Source organism: Sinocyclocheilus grahami, unplaced genomic scaffold, assembly GCF_001515645.1.
Source record: "Sinocyclocheilus grahami isolate Dianchi unplaced genomic scaffold, SAMN03320097.WGS_v1.1 scaffold522.1, whole genome shotgun sequence".
In the NCBI taxonomy this organism is placed as follows: domain Eukaryota; kingdom Metazoa; phylum Chordata; class Actinopteri; order Cypriniformes; family Cyprinidae; genus Sinocyclocheilus; species Sinocyclocheilus grahami.
The window spans coordinates 425,326-450,041 of NW_015505701.1; the positions used below are offsets into that span (position 1 = coordinate 425,326).

The 24,716-nt window shown below is 36.4% G+C and overlaps 1 protein-coding gene and 1 long non-coding RNA gene across 3 annotated transcripts in view; both read left to right on the forward strand.

Moving 5' to 3' along the window:
* The window catches only part of LOC107555009 (metabotropic glutamate receptor 7-like), a 256,667-nt gene that overhangs the window by 1,586 nt on the left and 230,365 nt on the right, over nucleotides 1–24,716 (forward strand). The gene's annotated exons all lie outside the window — the stretch shown is intronic.
* The window catches only part of LOC107555010 (uncharacterized), a 15,734-nt gene continuing 3,775 nt past the window's right edge, over nucleotides 12,758–24,716 (forward strand). Inside the window, exons 1-2 of the long non-coding RNA XR_001605126.1 lie at nucleotides 12,758–12,832; nucleotides 13,526–13,527. This is a non-coding gene — a long non-coding RNA (uncharacterized lncRNA). The remainder of the gene's footprint in view (nucleotides 12,833–13,525; nucleotides 13,528–24,716) is intronic.

The window sequence follows — 24,716 nt, forward strand, 5'->3', positions numbered from 1 at the left end:
TTATATTTATATATATATAATTGTCTTCAATTTTTGGCATCTTACACATTTGTTGATTTTTTTTTTATATATATATAAAGATAAGGAAAAATTCCATAATAATAAAACTAAAATAACATTAGAAAACAATACAAAATTATAATTTTTCTCTCTACTTCTCTGTGCTCTTCCCTCCTGCTGTTGCTCCAAACCGGCTTGATGTTAAAACATTACAATGACGTGGATAGGTTTGCTCGTACAAATGAGTATTTGAATTAAGATCCAGCTGTCTAGAAATAGATTTCTAGATATAGACTCTTTAGATTCCATATATACAAGCTGCTAGGCGATGGGTTACCCACTAGCTCGTGTCTGCATTGCAATAAATAGTTCATTTTGTGCTTTCTGTTGCTACAACATTAGGAAATTACAGTCAGATCATCTCAAAAGCATGTGTTTTGGCAGATACAACACGAGCTACATTGAGAACGTGGAAAAGATCTGAAAACAAATTATTTGGAATGTACAATAAACCACACACGAGAATATATACAAAACCCAGCATAATTAATCAGAATCAATCCTTGTAGGGTGTAAATTAACTAGTTGCAGTAACCAAAAACGTAAACGCATCCAAATATGGCATATGAAGAGATAATTGTGTCCCGCCCCTTGGTTCTAAAGTGTGTGATTACTGATACAGCAATTAAAATAGTAACAGCCTCTATACAGTTGCCTGTAATGATGTGAGAGGATTATTCAGCCTTATCTATGTTCTGCATCAGAGATAATCACGGCTAATGATATCCCACCGGTCTACTATGATTCAAACCTCCTCCTCCTCCAGAATGTTTGCTCTGTTTACCAAGTTTCTCTTTTGGTCTTAAAGCGAACAAGTAGTTTAAGTCCGCTAAACCTCAGATCTGTGTGATGAAACTTAGAGAATATTACAGGTTCAGTAAAAGGTCTATTTGTGGCATGTCGTCAATTACCACAGAAGGTAATTTTGATAATCTTGGTTACTGTAAAGCAATTACAATGTAAGTAAATGGGTCAACACTAAAGACTATGCAAATAACTATATGTAAAGCAAATAAACCCTATAAACTTTACAAAATATTCACAATGAAAATGGCTTAATACATAATTAACTAAATGTAATTCAAGAATGAACTCAAATTTAAACCATACAGAACAGTAGTTCCACTACTAAAAAAAACAAATTGGCATAGAAACAGTTTTCACTCAGAAATTGCTAGTAAATTTGATAAATTACAATGACATGGCAAGTAAATCTTTGAATGAATCATGATATTTTGAAGTGGAAAGACTGAAATAGTATTTTCTTGTAAAATGTACTGCAAGCTTTTATTTCAAAATATATTTTTACAGTGTAGAAGATGGTTCATTCAACAGTAATACAACAAACAAGTGTGTTTTTTCAATTGACTTACATTGTAACAAACAAATATTATTGTAACTTTTTTTTATTTAATTTTCTTTAATAATAATTTTCTTTAGTAAACATTTGCATCACAAATTCTGCCAGAATTGTCCCAAAACAATTTCTGCTCAAATTGTACGATGGCATCAGATGTCTTGACATAAAGCTGTTTACCAGCAAATATGTTTACATCCTTTGCATAATCTTTGCAGTATTTAAATGGGAATTGTGGCATTATTCATGTTAAACATCTGTCAAGCACTTTGAATTGTTATCGTGCGTTTACATTAAATATTCACAACAATCAAAAACTAATGTGCTCTGTGCACTACAGAAGCTATACAATATGTTGACATAGATTAATTAGTTGCTCATGTGTTGTTGCGTTAAGAATTTTACAGTAACAGACATGAGTTGCAAGCACTCACATGTGAAAATGTAATATTTATGTCACTTTCCTCCAGCCTCCCACAACACAGCTAATGGCTACGGAGGTTTCAGCAGACCTCACAGATCTGTTCTAAGAGCTTGACTTTTTGCCCTACGTGGACTATTTAGAAAGCATTTTATAAAAATTCACCCATACACATGGGACTTAACACCAGCCGGCCTGTGTCACAGACCCTCGGTCGTGAGCATTAAGAAACACATTTAAAGCCCATGTTGTGGCGCGCTAGCCACCTGCATCCTTTCAGAAAACTGTTTGCTTATTTCCCTATGGCCTAACACTTGCTCTGAGTCTCTGACTGTTTTGATATACTCTAGGGCTGGGATTTCACAAAGCATCCCCATTGGACACGAGCTCTTTCTGAACACGATGAGAGCTGCAGTGATGAGACTTGATGTGAGGAGGGTGATGCTCTCTGACACAATTCATGAGGCGTGCAAGCAGTTTTACATTCTCCACCGCAACACATTTTGACTCAAAACGCTTGTGATGCTACAGGCCCCAAATTTCATTTGGTTGTGGCGGAGCTCATGATATGCCATTACTTTAGTGTTTTACTGTTTGTTTTTAGCGGGAAAGTGAGGGGAAGTACAAATCAGGCCATGGCCTGCAATTGTACCTCAAGTCAAAGGCAAAATTGATGCTATTTAATTTTCTTAATAAACATTACTGGTCTTGTTTTGTGGAAGCCTGGTACACTTCAAAGTAAAAAAATAGAAGTGAAATTGTGAGATAATATAACAGTCACATTGTGATAACATTGCATAATGACGTCTGCAAACTTTGAATAAAAAGTTCCACTCAGAGATTTAAACTTGCATTTTAAGATATAAAATTTAATTGAGATATAAAGTCATGTTTACAAGAAACAAAATTGCAATTGTGAAATAATGTCACATTGTTAGGTGTAAAATGCTACTGTGAGATATAAAGTAAAAAATTGTGTAATGACATCTTTGAAATTTGAACGTTGCATCTTTGCATCAAATGGTAAGATTAAAAAATGTTGTCTTTGAGAGTTAAACTCACATTGTGAGATGTAAATTCAAAATTTGAGATATGAAGTTGAAAATTGTGTAATGGCATCTTCAAACTTCAAATGTGAAGCATCTTCCATTAAATGATCAGATAAAAAGTTCCATTTTGAGATTTAAGCTCTCATTGCGAAATGCAAAGTTAAGTTGTGAGATAAAGTTGTATTTACAAGAAGCAAAACTGTAATTGCAAGATAAAGTAATATTGTGATATATAAAGTCAAAAATTGTATAATGGAATCTTCAAAAATCGAATGGGAAGCATCTTCCATCAAATTACGAAATTAAAAGTGCAATTGTGAGATAAAGCCACTGTTGGGTATAAAGTCACATTGTGTGATATAGTTAAACTTGCTTAATGGCATCTTCAAACTTCAAAATGTAAAACATATTGTACTCAAATTTCAAGATAAAAATATTTCCACTGAGATTTAAAAGTTGCATTGTGAGATGTAATGTCACAATAACGCAAGGTAATAAATGCAATAAAGTCACAATGGCTAGATGTAAAGCCTTCAAATTTGCAATTTGAGATTTAAACTCCCATTGCAAGATGTAAAGTGATTAATTGGGAGAAACAAAGCTGCAATTGTGAGAGTCCCATTGTTAAAGTCATATTGTGATAAATAGTTTAAAAATGGCAAGAAATGTCACTTACAAGAAAAATAGGAAATTGCAAAGCTCCATTTTGAGATTTGAACTGAAAATAACTGAAAAGTCATAATTACAAGAAAAAAAGATATCTTATTATAAAAGATAATTATAATTTTTTTCTTAAGCGGTAACATCTTCCATAATTTATGTACACATTATGCTAAAAAAGAAAACAAAAGTAAATACCTCACATTACAGAAGTGAAATGAGTTGCGAATGTGTTTCATTTTAACTTGAATATTACAGACAGATGAACGCCGGCACATGTTAGCATTTGAAACCAGAAGCAGTGTTATTTTGATTGATTAAATACAGCAACATCAGTGTTTTGCCATTAAAACAGGATGCTTCTTGTCATAATGATTCTCCGTAGTCTGTAAGTAACTATTGATTTCTCTGACATGTCGCTGGTTCGCTGGCCCAGAAGGTTTGCTGCCTTGAGCTCTAGTAAATACAGTATATGTTTGCTATCACTCACTCATAGGCCATCAACATGAAAATGACAACAGCCACAGTTACAGAAGTCTAAAAATATCAGAGCTGTGGGACTCATTTCTCACAGAAGCCATAACCTACAAACCCAGGAATTCTTCAGCACAGATTTTTTTTTTAGCCAGTCGTTGAGAAGCAGACATTAAAATGGAACATTCGTTCTTCCTAGAGTTACTGTAATTATTAGTGGTTGATGGTGGGTAACACCCTGGCAACCATCCATAACAACTTGGTGGCAATGTAAATACATCAATATGGTAGTCAAATAGTACCATGATATTACCATTTGATACCATCAAGGTGATTCCATAGTAACAAAAAGCTCTATATTTTTCCACAAAAGGAGCTTTTATTGCATTAGAGGATCAACAAATACCAAAGCGCTCTATAAAAAGAGTATTTTGGAGTTTAGGCCACCCACCGATCTTTTTAGGACAACAGTGCCAGAAGAGGCAGGGTTCCACGCGCTGATGGAAGATTCGGCCCACCTGGAGGTCATTCTGCTCTGATAACCTCTTCGCTCTCCTCTTTTTATCAGCCGTCTCCATTCTTTGGCTTCCGATTGGCTACTCCTCCCTTTGGGGTTGGCTTCATTTCAGCGTGAGAAATCCCAGCCTATTTATCAATATTGGCTGTGTTTGTATGCCTGGGACTGCCAAAAACCTCACTGCAGCTTTGTCATGTAACATTAAATTTGGTCTATTGAAGAATTTACTTCGAAAGGATCATTTAATAATTCAGGACAATGAGTTTGATAAATGATACTGATAGTTTATATTACATTGGCTGAAGTTGTGAAGTGTTACCTGGAAATGTGTTTCCAAATTATCTGTTACTTTCAGTGGGCTTCATTTGTGAAACGCAAGGAGAGCGGATTTGATTGTATGTATAACAAAATATAAACATTTAGCTTGCATAATATAAAAGTAACATTGTGTTATAAAATTATACATGAAAAAAATGTTTGTATATACATATATACATACATGAAGTAATTAGGAAACATTTTTTTTTGTACTTTTGGTTGTTTTGTGTGTATGTGTATATATATATATATATATATATATATATATATATATATACACACACACACACATATATACACACACAGTGGAGATCAAAATTATAGAACAATCTATACATTATTTTTTTCTGAAATATTGTTAATCTTCATCGCTCAAAATTTAAAGGAGTATTAGCAGTGGGTATACCACTGTTATACTAGCATGTTTGACAGGATAACCAAGACATTTCGGCCCCATCCACACGGAGACGCGTTTAGATGTATACGCATACATTTTGTATCGTATAGGCGTTTATTTTGTATCGTATAGGCGTTTCGTCCACACGGATCCGGCGTTTTGGGAGAGTGAAACCAATATTTTTTGAAACCGGGTCCCAGAGTGGATAAATCTGAAAACGCCACCCTTGTGTTTTCGTGTGGACAGTGAATCCGTATATTTTCTGAAACGATGACGTCATCAGCCCACGTCTCGCCCCTAGTCAGACACCGCTACGTCACGTAACAGCAACAAAAACATGAACAAACACTGAACGATTGTCGTCTTCTCCATTTTTAGTGTATCTCTGTGGCAGAATTACAGCGCCACATACTGGTCTGGCTTTTGTGTGGACGCAGATATTTCTTGAGACGAGGGGAAAAAAAAGATTGGATAGGGAAAGCTCTGGCTTCGTGTGGACGTAGCCGTCGACGAAAACACAGTGATCAAAATTAGAGGACAGTAACCAATGTAGCATGAAAGCATTACAACTAAAATTTTGGAGGGTTACAGCTGTCAGAAATGAGTAGGAAGTGTGGAGGCCCTTTCTCTGAAAGACTTCAGCAGATCTGCGGCCACAGGACATCAGTAGTTTCTCACACTGCGCTGGTGTGATCTTGGTCTGCTCTTCTTCCAGATTCTTCCATAGTTTGGTAACTGTAGTGGTTTTCCTCTCTCCACACAACATGCTCCTCAGCAAATGTGAGTCTAGCCTTTTGATTCCTTTTTCTGGTGAGAGAGCACTTTCAGTCCAAACTCACCTAAACGTGCCGAGACGGATCCACACCCTGTTCAGTGCTGAACTGGCGAGCAATTCCAGCGGCCTGTTAAATAGAGTTTTTAGGGGATTTTTTTGTTTTTTCAAGCTTAGGCTATGTCTCATCTTCTACTGGGAAATAAGTATTATAGTCACTAAATATGTGCTTGATTTGCACTAAAGCTCATTTGAATTTGTTCTGGATCATTAGATATGACATGGTGCCTTGGAAGCAGGTCTGAAACCAGGAGGCATCTTCATACACAAATAGTATGTACCGATTCCATTCATGTTGGAAAATCGTGACACCATTCATTTCGTCAACATGTCCCACGATGCAGGTATTTTTATATGTGGCATCTCATCAGCCATTCTGCTAATCTTCATTCCAAACTTCATAATCACATTAGTTTGCTATATTGCCAGTTGAGGATGAGCTTTAAGTTACTCCCAGTGCTGTCTCCTGTTCAATGCCTGTCAGTGAAGTTGCTCAGCATGAAGCCTGGAAAATTCCTCAGTTGATGTCATAAAGCACGTCTGCTATTGGCTCGTCTCGGAGCTCATTAAATGAGAGAGTCCCGCTGGGCGAGCTGCCATAAATCATTATGAGCGCGGATCTTTTTTCTCATTTAGGAAGCGTCAATGATATACATACCAGTAATTAATGAAGTAATTTCTTCTCTTCAATCAATAGATACTTCAGCTCCCTGCAGACTTTGTTGACATTTGTCACATTGAGTGCAACTGATTAATTTGTATTGCCATTACCTCAACATGAAAAGGAATAATTTGTTGGAATGATCTATCGCTCTCACATCAGAAGACTATAGAATGCTAACCAAAAGTCCTTGAGTGCTGGATATTTAGTGGGGATCTCATTTAGTGGGGATCTCTTCAGATTGTCACAGGCAGGTTAGCTGTTGTTAAAAAAAATTGTTCTTTGCTTCATGGTGAGGTTACTGTCGATTTTCAAGTGTGACACATTAGTGTAGAGGGTTTACACTGTGAGTGTGACATTGAAATCTTTTAGTATGTGTGAAGTGAGGATGTAGTGTTTCACTACTATGAGTGGATTTTCAGACTTGCATTATTGTAGGGAAAAAAATATACTTTTCTTTTATGGACTTTATTTAGAACCATGTATGAAAACAAATTGTCCAGTGTTCAATCAAACTATAGTAGGGCCTTAAGATAACAGTTTATCAGTTTACACTCCTTAAAAAAACACTTGACACAATGTGATTTGTCACAACGAATTATGTATGTTTTAACTGTTCAAGCAACAATTACTGTAGTCCCTATGACATTTTTTTTATTACTGCAGTGAAGTTATGTAGTTAACAACTCCATAGCCATTTTGTCCAGTTTAAAAAAAAAATTGTTTTATTTATTTGTTTGTTTGTTTTGTTTCATCCATTTGTTGTTGCTTATTTTGTTGTGTATTGTTTTGACTTGTTTGTATTGTTTGTATTGCTTGGCCACTTTGTATTGTTTACCACTTTGTTTTGGCTTGATTGGTTTTGGACTCTTTTTTTGTTTTTATACATTTGTTTTGTTTTGAGTTATTTTGATTTGGTCCTAATCCTTTGTTTTCTTTTGGCCTATATTCATTTTTGTTTTATCCATTTTTTTGGTTTTCTTTTTTGTTTTGTCTTTGTTTGTTTTTGTGTGTGTCTGTTTTTTTTTTTTTTTTGGTCAAAATTAGTTTTGTCCAGATGATGGTTGTTACGTGTGGAAATACCGGTCTGTTGCAATACTGAGTTTGTATCATTTTCTCACCCTCATGTTGCTCCAAACCTGTGTGACTTCCTTCTGTGGAATACAAAATCCTTGGAATAATCTGCATGCTGCTCTTTTCCATACAAACAAAAGCTTATTGTGACCATTCAGACATGCACATATTTATACTTCACATGATGCATATGTGTTGCACAAAAAGATACAGCCAAAGGGCAATACTGTCAATAACTTAAATTTCAGTCTGTTGTATAGCACATATAGATATTGTGTGTTTTATTCCATTTCTTATTGAATGCACACAAGTCACTTTTTAGTGCTATTTGTGTTCAGGTCACAATATGCTAGCATTTTATGGAACAAAGCATCTTATGTTGTAGTCTGCTGAAGTCATACAGGTTTGAAACATCATGAAGGCGCACAGAAGTGGATGAGCAACAGGTTCAGTCAGTCTTTTTATTAGTGGATGTGTGCAGCCCCAACAGGCACTTCATGTTCTAGCAAACACGAATGGCAGGTCTTGCAGCCTTATTTCATAGAGCACATAGGGGATTTGCTGTATTAGAGACCTCCAAAACATCAACTAACCATGTATTTTCTCATGTAAGTTCAGTCTGGATCAAAACACGTAGCAAAAACATCTTCAGGATGAAGGTTTTAAGACAGGCATAGGAGCAAAGCAGATAGAGACAAAGTTTGGCTGTTACTGTGCTGTAGATTTCTATGATTTCTACACTTTTAAAAAATAAAGGTTCCTTATTGGCACGTATGGTTCCATGAAGAACTTTTAACATCCACGGAACCACTCCATTGCACAAAAGGTTCTTTACAGTGGAAAAGGTTCTTTAGATTTTTAAAATGTTCTTCAAGCTAAGAAAAATGGTTCTTTTAAAAGCAGTTCACTAAAGAGTTCTTTGGGGTACCAAAAATGGTTATTCTATGACATTTTTAAGAATGTATGAGATTAATTTACCCACATTCTAAATTGTTATTTAGATGATGCTACTAATTACAGAAGAAAAACGTGAGGAACTCGAGTGAAACCGAGCCGATCATTTAGCCGGTCACTTGAGGGACTTTATTGGATCAGCAAGTTTAATTTGATTTGCTCACAGCATTGTCAGTTAGTGAAAGTAGGCTTTGAAAGTTGTCCGTGTGTGCGGCGACAAAGATTCACTTCAAGGCACGCTTGGGGGAAACGTCTTGCATGGTTTTCCATAAGCTGTTTGCTGCCAATGTCTACTGACCAGAAACGATAAGAAAACATCTCTAACATTCCCTTTTTGTTTATATGCAACCGCTTAGTTGGCTTTACAAGGTAATGCAATTGTATAATTTGATTTACGTTAATTCACAATAATTTTTCACTCAGAAATATGCATTTAATGTTGACCAATGAAGCATTTCTAAATCTTTGTGGTGAGTTAAACCACTTTCCTGAAAACATAACAGTGGACCTGCTGCTTCTTTTCTGCTAGTAAAGGAAACCTCGACTCTCTGACAGATGAGCTGAAGTTTAATTACGGTGCGGGATGATCCGTTTTGGCAGAAGGGATGTGAGGGTTGGCTGCAGCTTTAAGAGGGTTCTAATTATGTCCCACATTCAGATCAAACGGTAATTAATTTAGCCCTGTCAAAACCAAAAAGACAATTATAAACAAATGGATTACCCGTCACAAAGACAGCTATGCGCAGAATAGCTAAAACATCTCAACTTTCTCACAGGAGAAGAAGCATCGAGTCAAGGTTTTGAGAATGAGATATTTCATTCAAAGACAGTTCACAGACAGCATCTCTCACCTCATGAAGATTTAATTATTTGTTTACCTTCACCATTGAAATCATATTGAGGGCGTACTCTCATAAATAACGTCTTTATTTACACAATAAATATTTAAATTAATTCATTTAATATGCATGCAAACCGTTCCCGTTTATATATTTTTTAAATCAAACCACAAAAGGTACCGTTATACCTTTACGTTATGTCCTCACTGAAAATGTTAAACGTGTTGATTTCAGAAACAATAAAATCACTGAATAACTATTAGTCTCAATCCAAAGTAGCATACAATGCAGATTGTTTGGGGGCTCGTCCGGGATTTGAACGCTGGACCTCTCTCATATCACATGCTATAGGTCTTCAATGACCGTTAAATGTCTCAGTGTTGCTAGTATAAATTAGACTAAAATGGTATCTTGGTCATTGGTAGCATCTGACATATTCATCAGTCGTCATCATTGAGACTTCAGTTGGACTGAATTTGCACGGTGAGACTGATGTTATATGACTTGATGGCACCTTGCTTCTCCTAACATTATCTTAAAGAATTACCCAATGTCCTCCTTTATCTTTGAAACATTGTAAATAGGACAGCTCGCCATCTTATACCATGTCTAGAACCGGAAGGGGGTTGTGATTATGCATTCATTTTTGCATCTACCGTCAATAAAGTACCAAATATGTCATTTTCTTTGAAGGAAAATGGAATGAAGTGAGCATTTTACATTACTGAATAATCAGCTTATGGTTTGAGAAGCTCTTTGAAGCAATTTATATTCAACCCCAGTCAAATCTTTAAGGTTAACAACAGACTTGAGCTAAGGACTAATTCAGCTTTACAGCCCACAGGAAATATGGTGAAAAGTTTTCAGCTGGCACCATTTAAAGCAGGATGTTTAACTGGGCTTAAAGGGGATAATTTGATTGCCATTCTTTAATTCTAACAGAGTATAACATATTTCCTTTTGTATTATTGGATTTTTTAGAGTGCTCTTGGGTCTGCTGTTCCGGAAGTACTGAGATTTATTTTTAACTCTTCTCATAGGTCATAATAAGTCTTCAAGATAATGATATAGGCTCAGTATTTCATACTGTACATTTTAAACCCACTTAACTGAAAACTAATCTATAATATGGAAAAGTTTGGTAGATGTTTTGACATATATTTGGTAGTGATGGGTACACTTTATTTTGATAGTCCAATTTAGACGTTCTACCAACTTCAAGCAACTTTGCAACTACATGTCAACTAACTCGCATTAGAGTATTAGTAGATGGTTAGAGTTAGTGGAATAAGTTGACATGTACTTGCAAAGTTAGTTATAGTCAGTAGAATGTTGGGGACTGTTAAAACAAAGTGATAGTAGATATTAAGCAGATAGACTACTAATACTCTAATGACTTATAGTTGACATGTAGTTGCAACGTTACTTATAGTCAGCAGAATGGCTAAAGTGAACTACCAAAATAAAGTGTCACCATACTAATTTATATGACCTGAATGAAACTGACCCCTCGATAATGAAAATATAGAATTTAGCAGAACTTTTAAACCTTTTTTTCAGAGCTACCAACTGCAGACATGAGGCTGTGGCAATATTTGTGAAATCTGTCTTGTCTTATATACCTGAATGACAGCTAGAAAAAAAAAGATTTTAGAGCTAAAAAGACAGTGAAGGAAAATATGACTGGGATCGAATAACTCTTCATTTGTTTGTCACGCTTAATGCTATACTGTTTATAATGCTAGATATTTTTTTCTTAAAGGGGTCATATGATGCGATTTCATTTTTTCCTTTCTCTTTGGAGTGTTACAAGCTCTTGGTGCATAAAGAAGATCTGTAAATTTGCAAAGACTAAAGTCTCAAATGCAAAGAGATATTCTTTATAAAAGTTAAGAGTCAGCCACGCCTACCTAAAACGGCTCGTTCGAACACGCCCCCACATATCTACCTCACTATGTGGGAAGATTTTCATAACGCCACCCAAATGTTCACGCAAAGAAAGAAGGCGTAACTTTTATTCTTGCTGTAGTATTGTTGTTGCCGCCGCCATGTCCTGAAGACGCTGTGTGCTTCGTTGTGAAAGCGAAACTACTTTGTTTAGTCTTCCAAAAGAGGACGATATCCGCTTCGTCATGCCTAGAGCTGATCCGTGCTGGTCACTGAGGAAATACATAAACTTAGTGCTGTGGATCGCCGGATCGGCTTTCACCGTTTTCACCACTCCTTTGCCGGGACCGCCGTTCTCGACCCCGCCGCCTCAGCTCACTCTTGCCCGGCTTCAGCTCACGCTAAGCCGGGGCTTTCGCTCACGCTAGGCCGCTGTGTTTTGCGTGACCTGTGGAAGAACTATACTTAAAACTTAAGTTTTCTTCTAGGAGTCACAGTCTAAGAAGCCTACTGTTAGGATTCCAGTGAATTGGAATAATAGGTATGGCAGTTTCAGGTCACTTGCTAAATAACAGTCTCCCGCTTTTCCCTCCACCACTGCTGCGTCTATCCATCCCACCCATCTTCCATCCATATCCACAAACTATTACTTAGTCCACAGCCTAATCTGCAGAAGCACCTTGTCTGAAACAATCGACATTATCGTTTGTTCCTCACCATTGGCTCGGTAGGTTGGTGTTATACAGTCTCTAGCGTAGCCCAAGGTAGCAGTTTTGCTGGCGGAGAGTGAACGGTGCTCTTGTCTGACATATATGTCCAAAGGCGAAGAAGCCAAGTGGAAAGTTGGGATGTGAGAGGCCGAGGCTGGTACCAGCAGGCAAGAGCGCTCTAGGTGTTCTTAGATTTGGGTTGTCCAGAAGAGATGTGTAATCTGAATGGGCACCTTGCGCTGGCAGTCCAGCAGAGTTCTGGAGAACATTGTGGTCTGTCCAAACAGACCCTCGAGGGTCAACATAGCATGTCTCTTGCGTTTCACTTGTAATTTTTTACAGCATATTGTGACGCTCACTCCCGCTAACCTAGGAGAGAATCATAGGCGGAGGGTGAACCAACTCCAGGTTAAGGCTAAAAGCAGTCAAATCTATTAACTACAAACATCATAAACCTGTCTTTTTAGGCAATAACCAGACATGGGTGTCATGTAGGCTAATAAAATATGTTTTAATGTGACTGAATTTGTATTTAGTGTGATTTCATTTTAATTAAAACATCAGAAATTGATAATTCTATAACGTTTCCTTCCCACTGTTATTCAAACGGCAAATAAATTATGTACAGAAATGACATTATCACTAACTTTGATCTATCGCACTCTCAAAAAAATAAAACTATCTTTATAATCACTGAAGCTGTCTACACTGCGAAATGTACGTACATCTGCACTTTGTTGTTTATGATGAGAGAATTCGCGAAATTCAGTCATCGAATGTGCGCACATTCAACAAAGCTGGTGAGTTTCAGCGATGACTCATCTGAACGCCTCTGATTGGCCATTGCATTCCTAAGCTCAACAGAACCGTGTTTGATTGGTTATAATGCACAACACTGTAAAAATGCCTAAAATGAAATAAGGATGCAACATGAGCAAATCTTAATTTAATGCGAAGTTGACACTTTCTATTCATTTACACTTTGTTAGCAACAGACGTAATAGATTTAATTTGTTTGTGCAAGGGCATTTTTGTCCAATTTAGTGGCATTTTTGCCCCAAGACACTGTGGCCTTCCCCAGCCTTACACACACTCCACCTATGGAGAGAATTTGTAGGCAATGAATGAACCTAAAAATGTAAATGGAAGAAAATGTTTAGGCTGCTCTGCCTCAGCTGTCTAACAATGCTCATTAGAGTAAAAAAGATTGAGATTGCCAATCAAATCAAAGTGGGCAGCGTTTACAGTTCACAGAAGCAGAGTGCGGATTCCAGTGTGAAATTTCAGTTTCAACATTGAAAGAAAGCGAGGTAAGATGTAAGTATCAAAACATTTAATGATAAAAAACTATTTTATGATATTTATGGTAGTTACTGGTTGATGCTATACGCTATAATGTCTCTCCACCATTCAAAACTTAGTTTTTTTTGTTCAATATTTTCAATATTTTAGTAGATGTTTCATCATTAATTATTATTATTATTATTATTATTATTTAATATTTTAATCAGTTTTTAACTGTTTACTGAGATGCTAACATTTAACACCCAGGCATTGTAGACCTTCTGGGTGACTTTAGCTAAAAAACTAAAGTTGTTTCAGAGGTGGTGTAATGTATATGTTATAATGAGTACTGGAATACGTTTAAAAGAAGAAATTGGTATTATTTTTTATTTCATGCTGAGTTCAAATATATTGTAAGGTTTACTGACTCATTTGTACAGGTCTTGTCTGCATTATTTAAACTAGACTGGTTTAAATAGCCACTTGTCAGTAGTTGTAACCATTAAGACCTTGACGCTAGCGGCTGAAATTAAGACCTCATGGAATCAGTAACCCATGCTAAAGTGGGTCACTTTTAAATATTATTAAAACAGAATTTTATTAGTCTCTGTAGTAGCTTATTAGCATTAGTTGCTAATCCACAGGTTGCTTGCACATTGGTTGCATGTATTCACGTCAAACATTCAAAGTCTTGTTGATTGACAAACTCAATCCACTGCAACAATACAGCTCTGGTGGTGAAAGGGACTAAGGGGTAAGTGATTTTCCCCAAGTACTGTTTGCCTATATGAATACACCAGTTGACCGAGCTACCACTTAGCATTAGCCCTCTCGACCGGTGCTTGAGAAATGAAGCTTTGTAAGAAGAGGCTGCCATTTCCTCTCCTCGATGTGTGCTGAGAGAACTGTTCTGGCTGCTCATCTTGACCCGGACTGATCGGGATGCTTGACCGGGCATGTGATTGGTTGGGGTCTTGGGGAGTTCGTCAGGGGCTAATGATGAGGGTTCATGAAATCATGTACATTATGTCAGGGCATATCGAGAGCTGCTGGCAGAGTCTAATGACTAGCGGTCCAGATAGGAAATGCAGTGATGGGAATCACTCGCTCAATTTGGAGCAAATTCTGGAAGCGCTGAATCATAGATTATGTACAGCTACATGAACAGCCAATAAAGCCTTTGTAATTCAGAGGAAATCTGGCTGAGACTGGAAGTCATTCTTCACCAAGAATTGTTTTAACGCCTCATTCACAAACACCAACTACAACAGACACAACCCATTACGTGTCGCACTGCAACAGCTTGAGTCTGTCCACACTGAAAATGTTAAACGTGTTGATTTCAGAAACAATAAAATCACTGAATAACTACAGTTTGTATCCAGCTTTGTCAATGGAAATCAGTGGTCATCTGGAAATCAATTAGAATCATCCACAATTACAATGAACAATACATTTATTACAGTATTTATTAATCTTTCTTAATGTTAGTTAATGAGAATACAGTTATTCACTGTTAGTTCATGTTAATTCAGAGTGCATTAACTGTTAACAAGCACAACTGTTGATTTTAATAATGCATTAGTAAATGTTGAAATTAACATGAACTAAGATTAGTAAATGCTGAAGAACTATTGTTCGTTCTTAGTTCATTAACTAAAGTAGTTAACTAATGAACCTTATTGTAAAGTGTTACCTATATTAATATAAATTCTGTCCAGTTTTATTGTGTTACTTTCAGTAAAAGTGTGGTTATTTTATTGGCTTGTGTTTTTTTTTTTTATTCAGTATCATTAAAATTGAGTTAAATGTGAAAAGTCTTACAAAATTACTTTATAGTATTTAATAAAATAATAAATAATCATTACAAAGCATTTTCGGTTTCGGTTTCGGTTTTCGGCCAAGTGCATCCAGAATTTTCGGTTTCCGTTTCGGCCCAGAATTTTCATTTCGGTGCATCCCTAAATGTAAGACTACATGTTTAATTTAATTTAATTTAAATTTAACAGTAATTTACTTTCAAATGCCCCAATTGCTGAAGGGTCTGCACAACGTTTTAGTACAATTTCAAGTTGCACTGTTCAAAATACCTGTAGTAGAACAGCAGTGCATACCTGTTTACATTTAATTAAGGTGGACTAGATTAGACTGTAATATAAATAGTTGAGTTTGCCAGGTGCATACAACATTTATGACAGGTTTTCATGAAAATGTTTGTCAGTTTGTCTGCTTGACAATCCCATTTTGCATTGCAACAATAAAACTGAAGTGAGATAAACAAACTGAGAAATGTTTATTTTTAGTTAGAACAGATGTTGTCAAAGTTTTCCTTTGGGGAGATAATTTGAAGTTGGAAAAAGGTAATAAATTGCAATATATCGCAGATTATCGCAATATATTTCAAATCAAAATAACATTGTATCGTGACACAAGTATCGTGATAATATCGTATCGTGAGGCCTCTGGTGATTCCCACCCCTAGTAAATAATGACAGAATTTTCGGATGAACTATTCCTTTTAAAATCAATAATGCAATATGTTTGATGAAAAACACAATCTTCTCTTTTAATGAGACTACTCAGCGGAGTGAGGCATAAATTTCTCATCTTCCAAAAGTGAAATACGTGACAACCAAGTTCTGTGTGCAGGAATTTCAGCCGCGCTGTAAATCTGGTGCCTGAGACTGAGGATAATTGTGCTAGAACATGTTACCATGGTAATATTGTACCTAGGGAAGTGACTTTATGCAATGATTCGAAGTTGTGACAGCATGGCACAGTTAATCACAGTCATTGAGGGACATTATTTCTTTTAGATGTAAAGTAGATTTCAAATGCACACCTGGATTTTCATTCCGCTGTGGTGCTATTGTTGCAAAATACCCTGTTGGTTCATATTTGGGTGATTGCATTTGACAATCCAGTAGTGCTGACCAAAAAGTGTTGCTTTTATGCTAATGCTTTTTGTTGCTTCCTTTTTTTTTTATCAGTAAGGGGTCTAGAAATTTTAGTATATATACAGGGTTTGAAATTAACACCCGCCAAATGCAGGTAAAAATCAGCTGTGGTGGGTAATGCTGTCAAATTACTAGCCAATTTGGCGAGTTACTTTTCGTAAGTTCTATTCACTCATTAAATTCTTGTGGAAGTTCATTCAAGCTAAATCTTCGCAGGTTTAGGGCAAATACTGAACTCGTGAGACATTACATCATCGAGTATATTGCAAAAACTAAACAAAACACACCTAAAGAGGCACGCATACGCGATGTAATGAAGTCTGGTTAGAGTAGACCAATACAGGTTTTAGTGCGCATGCGCATTTAGAGTGCATTCTTTCACTGCATGATTCAGCCTATTAAAATGCATTAAGAATGATCACATAATTCAAGATAAGGGGGCAGAAAATGTATATATTTATATAAATTCATATAGTTAATCAATATCACACGAAAAGTGCCGTTTTTTTTCTTAAAAATCAGCAAACATGTAACATGGTTACAAATGTGATATTGATTTTATACAATACATTTTATCAAATAAATATTGTTCAATAAACAATAAGTTAATATCAAGATACTTGCGTTTTAGACACCATATTGGCTTTGGCACTTTTTTTGCAGTGCATTTTATGAGTGCACTCGATCTATTAACCCCTTTACCGTGCTGAAAATAATTTACCTTATTTGGTGTTCCCTGTCAAAAATAACCTTTAAAAAAATTGCTTGTAAATCTCTTGTTATGCTATATTATCACAAAATCTTGGATTAAGTCTTTTCATCAACTTTTTTTATTTGAATTGTATTTCTTTTTGGAAGTGATTGGTTGTTGGCCTCATTGATTTGAGTTTATGCACTTCAGATTTTGAGTGAAAAAACTTATTGTAATTATATTTTTAATATAATTTATTATAATGTTTATATGTTTATTATCATTTAATTTTAATTACAATATGTATTGTAATTTATTTTTAATTATTACTTTTACAGGTGATTATTTTCTCCATAGACAGATTATATAAATTCATATAGTTAATCAATATCACACGAAAAGTGCCGTTTTTTTTCTTAAAAATCAGCAAACATGTAACATGGTTACAAATGTGATATTGATTTTATACAATACATTTTATCAAATAAATATTGTTCAATAAACAATAAGTTAATATCAAGATACTTGCGTTTTAGACACCATATTGGCTGTTTTTGCACTGTTTTGCGTCTCTGAGCAACATGATGTTGTTTCGTTCCTGCATGAATCAGCTGCTTAAATGATTCGGTTCAATCGCAATGACTCACTTAACAGTGACTTGCTGCCACCTACTGGCAGTTTTAATTTCACATTTAAAGTATCTTTTCATTTTTTAAATAATTTCAAATATCAGCATTCAACATTTCATGTTTAAATATCAAAACATTATTTATGCATTTGTAACTGCAGGTTAAAGCATTTCATGTCCCTCTGAGATGCATTAACGTGTAAATACATCTAAATGCCACTTCATATGCAACTTCTGCAAAGATGAATTTTATTGATACTGATTTCATTTGTTTAGTAACAGCCTAACCCTGGGTTTCACAGACAAGGCTTAAGCCTAGTCCCAGACTAAAGTGTAAATCAGAGCCGTTTCAACTGAAAGAAACTTGCACTGACAGATCTTAAAATATATCAGTGCTTTTGATTTGTTCAAGATGCACACCAGTAATGTTTTTTCTAAGGCATGTTAATAAAAAATACTTAAATATCCTAGTTGAACTATGGCCTAATCCTGGCTTTGTCTAAGCCCTGTCTGTGAAACCGGGCCTAAATGTATTATTATTATAATTGACTGATTAAATGTAAGAATTTGTACACTTTTAGAAAAAAAATGGCTTTATAAAGGTAAAAATGCCCATGAAAGGTACAAATCAATTTAAACTTATTGGAAAATATTAATTTCTATCACTGCTGTGAACTGACCACCACACAGAATATGAATAATATCAAAAACTTTAGGATTCAGCTGTCCACGGTAGTCCTCAAGATATCAGCACAACAACACACTTAGCAAAATATCGTCTAATTATCTTTATCGATAAAATCCCAGAAAATATTGAGGTATAATTCTTTGTCAATATCGCACACCCCTAGTACCCACACAAAATGATTTGCAATGGTCGCTTTGTCACATTCAGTGTAGACAGCCTCAAACTGTTGGTTTATTTCTGTCTTTTTTTTGATGTTGAACTGACCGACATAAACCTCTCCTCCTTCCTGGTCATGTTTTTGAGAGGTTTGTCACGCTTGGTTAAACTACAGGAAATGCATTACACGTCTCTTCTGTGTTTGTCCTGTCTATGTCCTTCACCTTCTTACTGAATTCTGTCCTCCACTGTCTGGCACTTGTTTATACTGACTTCCTGATGTGTCACCATCCTTGTTCTGTAACATTCTCAAAGTTTCTCATTCGTTTGTTTGCTTCTTTTCTCTTCTGCCCCTGAGGGTGGTGGGATGTTCAGAACGTGTATTGATGCACAGGTGCTACAGAGGGCAGAACGTTTCTTGTTTGTTCTTCGTCACGGGCCTTTGAGGAACCTGTTGTGCCTAAGGCGGCAAAACACCTCCAAAAATGTTTGAGATAGAGTTGCTAGGTTTTAAAGGTGATGTGTGTAATGTTTTTGACGTTAAATTCCCTCCTATCTTAGTTTAACGTTCAGAGACAACTATAAATAAGCCATGTGTAGGTTGACGTCCCTGAAAAGTGTAAATTCTGTGGCTCTGTGGTACTTTCAGACAGTTTCCTGCCTGATAACAGCAACAATGGCTGAACCAATGGTGTGAGTTTTGGAGAGGCTCTTAGATTGTTCAGCCAATGGCAGTGTGTTTAGGAAACTTGTTTGAAAACATTCACTATTTTTGGAATTCAGTGACCCTGCAATGAATACAATTTGGTGTTGAATTTCTTTGAAGCATTTTTTTAAATCAGAAAGTGACACTAAATTTGACATAAATAGCATAGTGAAACAAATGTTTTATAAAAGTTGTTTCACTTTTATTTTTAATGTTTCTTTATGACGTTTGACACGCTGAATACGAAAATCACATTACTATTTGTGTATCATTATTCATTAATAGTGCTCATGAAAAGTAAAAAAAATGTGTTGACAGCTTATACAAGCTAATGTTATTACTCATGCATAACAATTACATGGTACACACATAATACTAAGATAACAACATATTAGCACACCAAAAGTGAGTCGTCCAAAACTTCAGAAGTGTACTTTGGATGATTTTTGTCTTTTATGACTAGTCCCACAATGTTCTGGAATGTTCCAGAAAGCACTAGACTATTCCAGAATTCACATCCTTGCAAAAGCAAAATATCTATTTAAAAAAAGCACAAAACTTATCTCTACTAAACCAGTGTTTCATAATTAATAATAGAAGTTCTCAAATTTACCAGATATAAATATTTACCAAAATATTGATGCTACGTGAAAATAAATATAATAAGCACCACATAATTACAGAATAACCATAAAAAAATGTAAGTGAGACTAATTTTTATTACAATTTATTGAATTATTCAAATAATTAAAATATGTTAGTAACATTGATTTGAACATGACATTTTGAAGTAGAAAGACTGATAGTATTTTCTTGTAAGCAAAACAGATTATTAGAGTATATTTTGCAGTTTAGGAGAATCATTTTTGTTACAGTGTAGTGCTACCGGAATTGCACACTTGCCTTTAAAAAGAACATGGTACTTTCTTAATAAATGGCAGTGGTGTTGTGTATGATTGATCAGAATATATATTTTAATATTCCATGTTATAATTTCACATTTAATTTCACAGACCTCACAGAACTCATCTCTAAGTGTATGAAATATTATAGGAAACATTGCTCTAAAGATTATTCCATATTCCCCTTCATCTGCATTACATCTTTAGACAGGGTGTAGCCTGATGAATATTACTTTGACATGAACATGGCATCCCACCCACTGTTTCAAGAGTGTTGGGTTTCCTCCATTACCATGAGTGGATGGCATTACCATGAGTGGTTTTCCCTGCTGTAACTCCATCGATCACAGGAAGTCCATTTAAATTCAGAGGATAATGTGTTTGAGAGTCTAAACAGTCTATTGTGTTTCTGCTATGAAAGTAGGGCATCACTTAGATGTACGAATCTCTATTAAAGTATACAAAAAAAAAAGAAAAATCTGCTTTGGGAATTGCAAGAATTTTGAAATTATTTATAAAATACAGTACAGTGAGGTGCAAATGTCTGAAACTACTTGTGAAAAAGGCTTCTGTTTTGCATTTTTTTCTATTTAAATAAATGATGTAACACATTTGAGTAAAAGGAATTAGAAAAACTCAAGATAACTAAAACTGATGTTACTCAGCATGCTTTGAGAATCTTCCCGTTTCTAAATGTTCACAAATGAAACCTGCTTGTTGATTTCCTCGTTTAAATAGAAAACAATTCCCAAATTTTCAGCATGGTCTCAGGCATTTCGAACCTCTTGTATATTTGCGTTCAAACTAGCTTTGTAGCAACTTTGCATGACCCAGTTGGAACAACATGTACGATTTCACTGCCTGTTCTTTGTAGCGGATCTTAATAGCTTCTGGGACTAGTAGCCTCAGGCCATTCCGTCCCTTGTTGCCCCAAGTTCCTGGTCGGGGTCAGTCAGTCAAGCAAAATTTCTCCTTGGCATAGCTACCGATGTTCTACTTAGCATTTGCAATGACGCTACAGTGTCAATTACCTAAGAATTTATACACCACAGTGTATGTAGGACACAATATACCTGCAAAGTCCGATCAAAGTCATGGAAGTTGTCTAACTCTAACAGACTTTCTTAATATCAAATAAACATCTGCCGATACACTCTTCATGCCAGAGTCCAGTATCTTTTAAACATATTTTATTAAATTGTGCTGGTTTGGTACTCCACAAACACTCTCAAAAAGTCAACCCTGAATCCATTTTAGAGTTTTTATCTAAAGCAAACCTTAAAAACTTATTTTAAAACAGCCCTTTATTTTTTCATTTATTTTAAACTAGTTTCTCACCATGAAAATAGCCAAGGAAACCCACATGGTGGTAAAACCCCAACCAACCAACATCTTACAAAGACACTCATTTTTGTGGTGGATTTGAAAGTTTACAGTAACATATTTTGTAAATAACGACAAATTGACAACAAATCACATTAAGTTCTACAAGACAGAATTTTCCTTTTTTTGTTGACTGTTGTACACTAGGTGCTTCAATTACTTCATAGTTCTTCTCTACAACTGAAGCTACGATCCTCAATTTTTTTCACAAACAATCTCACAAACATAGCAATTTGAGAGTTCTTAACATATTTCATGCTCATTTTTTAACTGTTTTGCAGAGCAAAGTCAAAAAGAGACAGAAAATATGGATAAGTAATGGACTGTTTGACTTGTCTTGAAGCAAATCAGTTGTACAAGTTTTCTTTTTTTTTAAATGATTCAGCGATGCTGTTAAGTTATTACATAGATATGGGTTCCCTGATTTCCTTTTGTGGCACATTACATGCTCTGACATATACTAATAAAACCATAGGTAAGACATATTGCTGTTATTACAGTTTTTTCTGATTGCTCATTACTGCCCTCTAGCTTACTGGAGACTGAAATCATAGCATCCTTGACTATTCAGAGCATTTCTCACAAGTTAGGAAGGGAGTTGGTAAAAATCAGCCAATCTGCCGCTTTTTTGTCGCATACTAGTCACAGAATTGCAGTGTGCACTTGACTTTGAACAGGGCCCTTCTCATCTTGCTGGAGTCCAATATAAAATCCTCTCTTGCTGTAACTCAATTAATCTGCCACTCAGTTGGCTACCGTTTTTTTTTCCTGTCCTCGAAATCCTGCATTACAAGTTACAGACTTGTTAATATGTCATTGTAAATGTTTCACATTGTGATAATTGATCTACAATCTTATTGTGACCCTTTTGAACAAATGCCAGCCATTTCTCTGCTTTTTACAACCTTTGCCTTATAATGTAAATAACACATGCAATCAAGACCCAACGCTTTCTCCTTGCTGTTTATTTTTATTTTCGTTCTTGCCCTTGGATGGCTCAATTTATGCAGACCCTGGCTTATAATTTGTGACATTGTAAAATTAGTCTTTCTACAAACCCAAACCTTGCACTTTTCATCTCTCCATAAATTTTGAATATAAATCACCTGCCCTTTTTGCCTTTTTATGCATTAGTTACTTATTCGCACATCCTGGCATTACAAGAAAACATTTATTTTTATTAGCTCCATTCTTTTGTCATATTTTTCCGTGCCATTGCATTAATCAGTTATGGATCGACATCTGTTTCGTAGACTGTCAGCCAGTTCTAGTCTGGTCTGATTATTGTCACTAAGTCTCCTTTGAGGTTTTTTGAGTCATAAATTAGGCCTAAATGAAGATCTAACGCCTGAATACACACATGGAAAAGTCAGACTGAAGTCAAATATTCCCTACAGAGTTACTTGTTCAGAACATTCACGTCCCAAGTCAGCTTTCATAACTGTCTGCATTTCCAATAAATTAACAAAGTTTTCTGACTAGAAATCTCAATGGATTGAACTGTTTCTGTGTTATTCATGTGCAGAGCTGTTGTATACTGTTCATATATCAGTCAACATGAAACGTCTCAGGTTACTTATGTAACCATGGTTCCCTGAGTAGGGAACGAGACACTGCGTCCTCTAGGGGCGCTATGGGGAACGCCTCGTCGTGACCCGTGTCTGAAGCATACACTGAAAAAACACCAATAACACGTTGGCTGGCGACAGCCCATGACGTCACTACCGGTGCAACTATTAGTATAAATAGGCGTCGGGAGAGCTTGTGTTCGAAGCATGGCAGGAAGCCTAGAGGACGCAGTGTCTCGTTCCCTACTCAGGGAACCATGGTTACATAAGTAACCTGAGACATTCCCTTTCAAGGGAACTTCGAACTGCGTCCTCTAGGGGGCGCTATGGGGAACGGTATACCCACGCCGCCATGCTGAGGGGATACCACAATGTGGATTTTAGAAAGTGCACAAAGCCTTCACATGCACACTTACCAAAACATGGATTTTAGGATACTGTTCTAAGGGGCTCTCCTGGCACTCTGAAAGAGCAGCTCATAGATGGAATTGTGCAACCCAAAAACCAATATGTTTGAGAGTCACCAACTCGATCTAAGGCATAAAGCTGGATTGGCTAGCAGTAAATCTCTAGCTGGGGCGGGGGGCAAACACCCAGCTCTCAACTCGACCTACCGCATGTTCCAATGCTGGAACAGCTAGCAATAATTTACTTAGCTGAGGGAGCAACACACCCAGTTCTCAATCGAGAGGGGGGCTCGGACCTACATCATGTTCCAATGCTGGAACAGCTAGCAATAATTTACTTAGCTGAGGGAGCAACACACCCAGTTCTCAATCGAGAGGGGGGCTCGGACCTACATCATGTTCCAATGCTGGAACTGCTAGCAGTAAGTTACCTGGCTGAGGGAGCATAGACCCAGCTCTCAACGAGAGAGGGGGCTCGCACAGCATGATCATTAGAAATCAGAGGGTACGCATACTGCAAGCTAGCCAAAAAACTAGCGCATCAGAGAGGCAGAGTGAAGGGCCTATGCTCACCTGATACTGCTGGTTCCAGGTGCTCTGGGAAAAAAACAGAGAACTCAACTCTCACTGTATATATATATATATATATATAGATTGGATCATACTCACCCACCATGGTTCCCGCGCCAGAACCCCGTTCCAGAGGCGATTCCAGAGAAGCCTCTAGTCCGGACCATCAGTAAGGTGGTTGCTATGAAGTCATAGAACCAACCAAAACATCATAGGTCCAGCATAGGAGACTGTAATGCAGGAAATTCCTACCGCTAATATTACCACAAGAGCAGCCCACGGAGCGAACCCGGGTGCTCGATAGGAAGCAGCATGCTCAAAGAAAATCTCAATGGTGAGGGGAGCGATACTTCCAAGTGTGTCAATTAGAGACACACTGGTTGAGTGGAGCCCAAGGTACCGAGGTCTAACCAAAGGGAACAGAGTTATAATGCGTAACCTTTACCATACAGGATTTCAGAAAGTGCGCAAAGTCTAGCGTGCACACTTACCACTTATGTGGATTTTAGAAAGTGAGCAAAGTGCTCAGCGTGTACACTTACCACTACTGTGGATTTTAGAAAGTG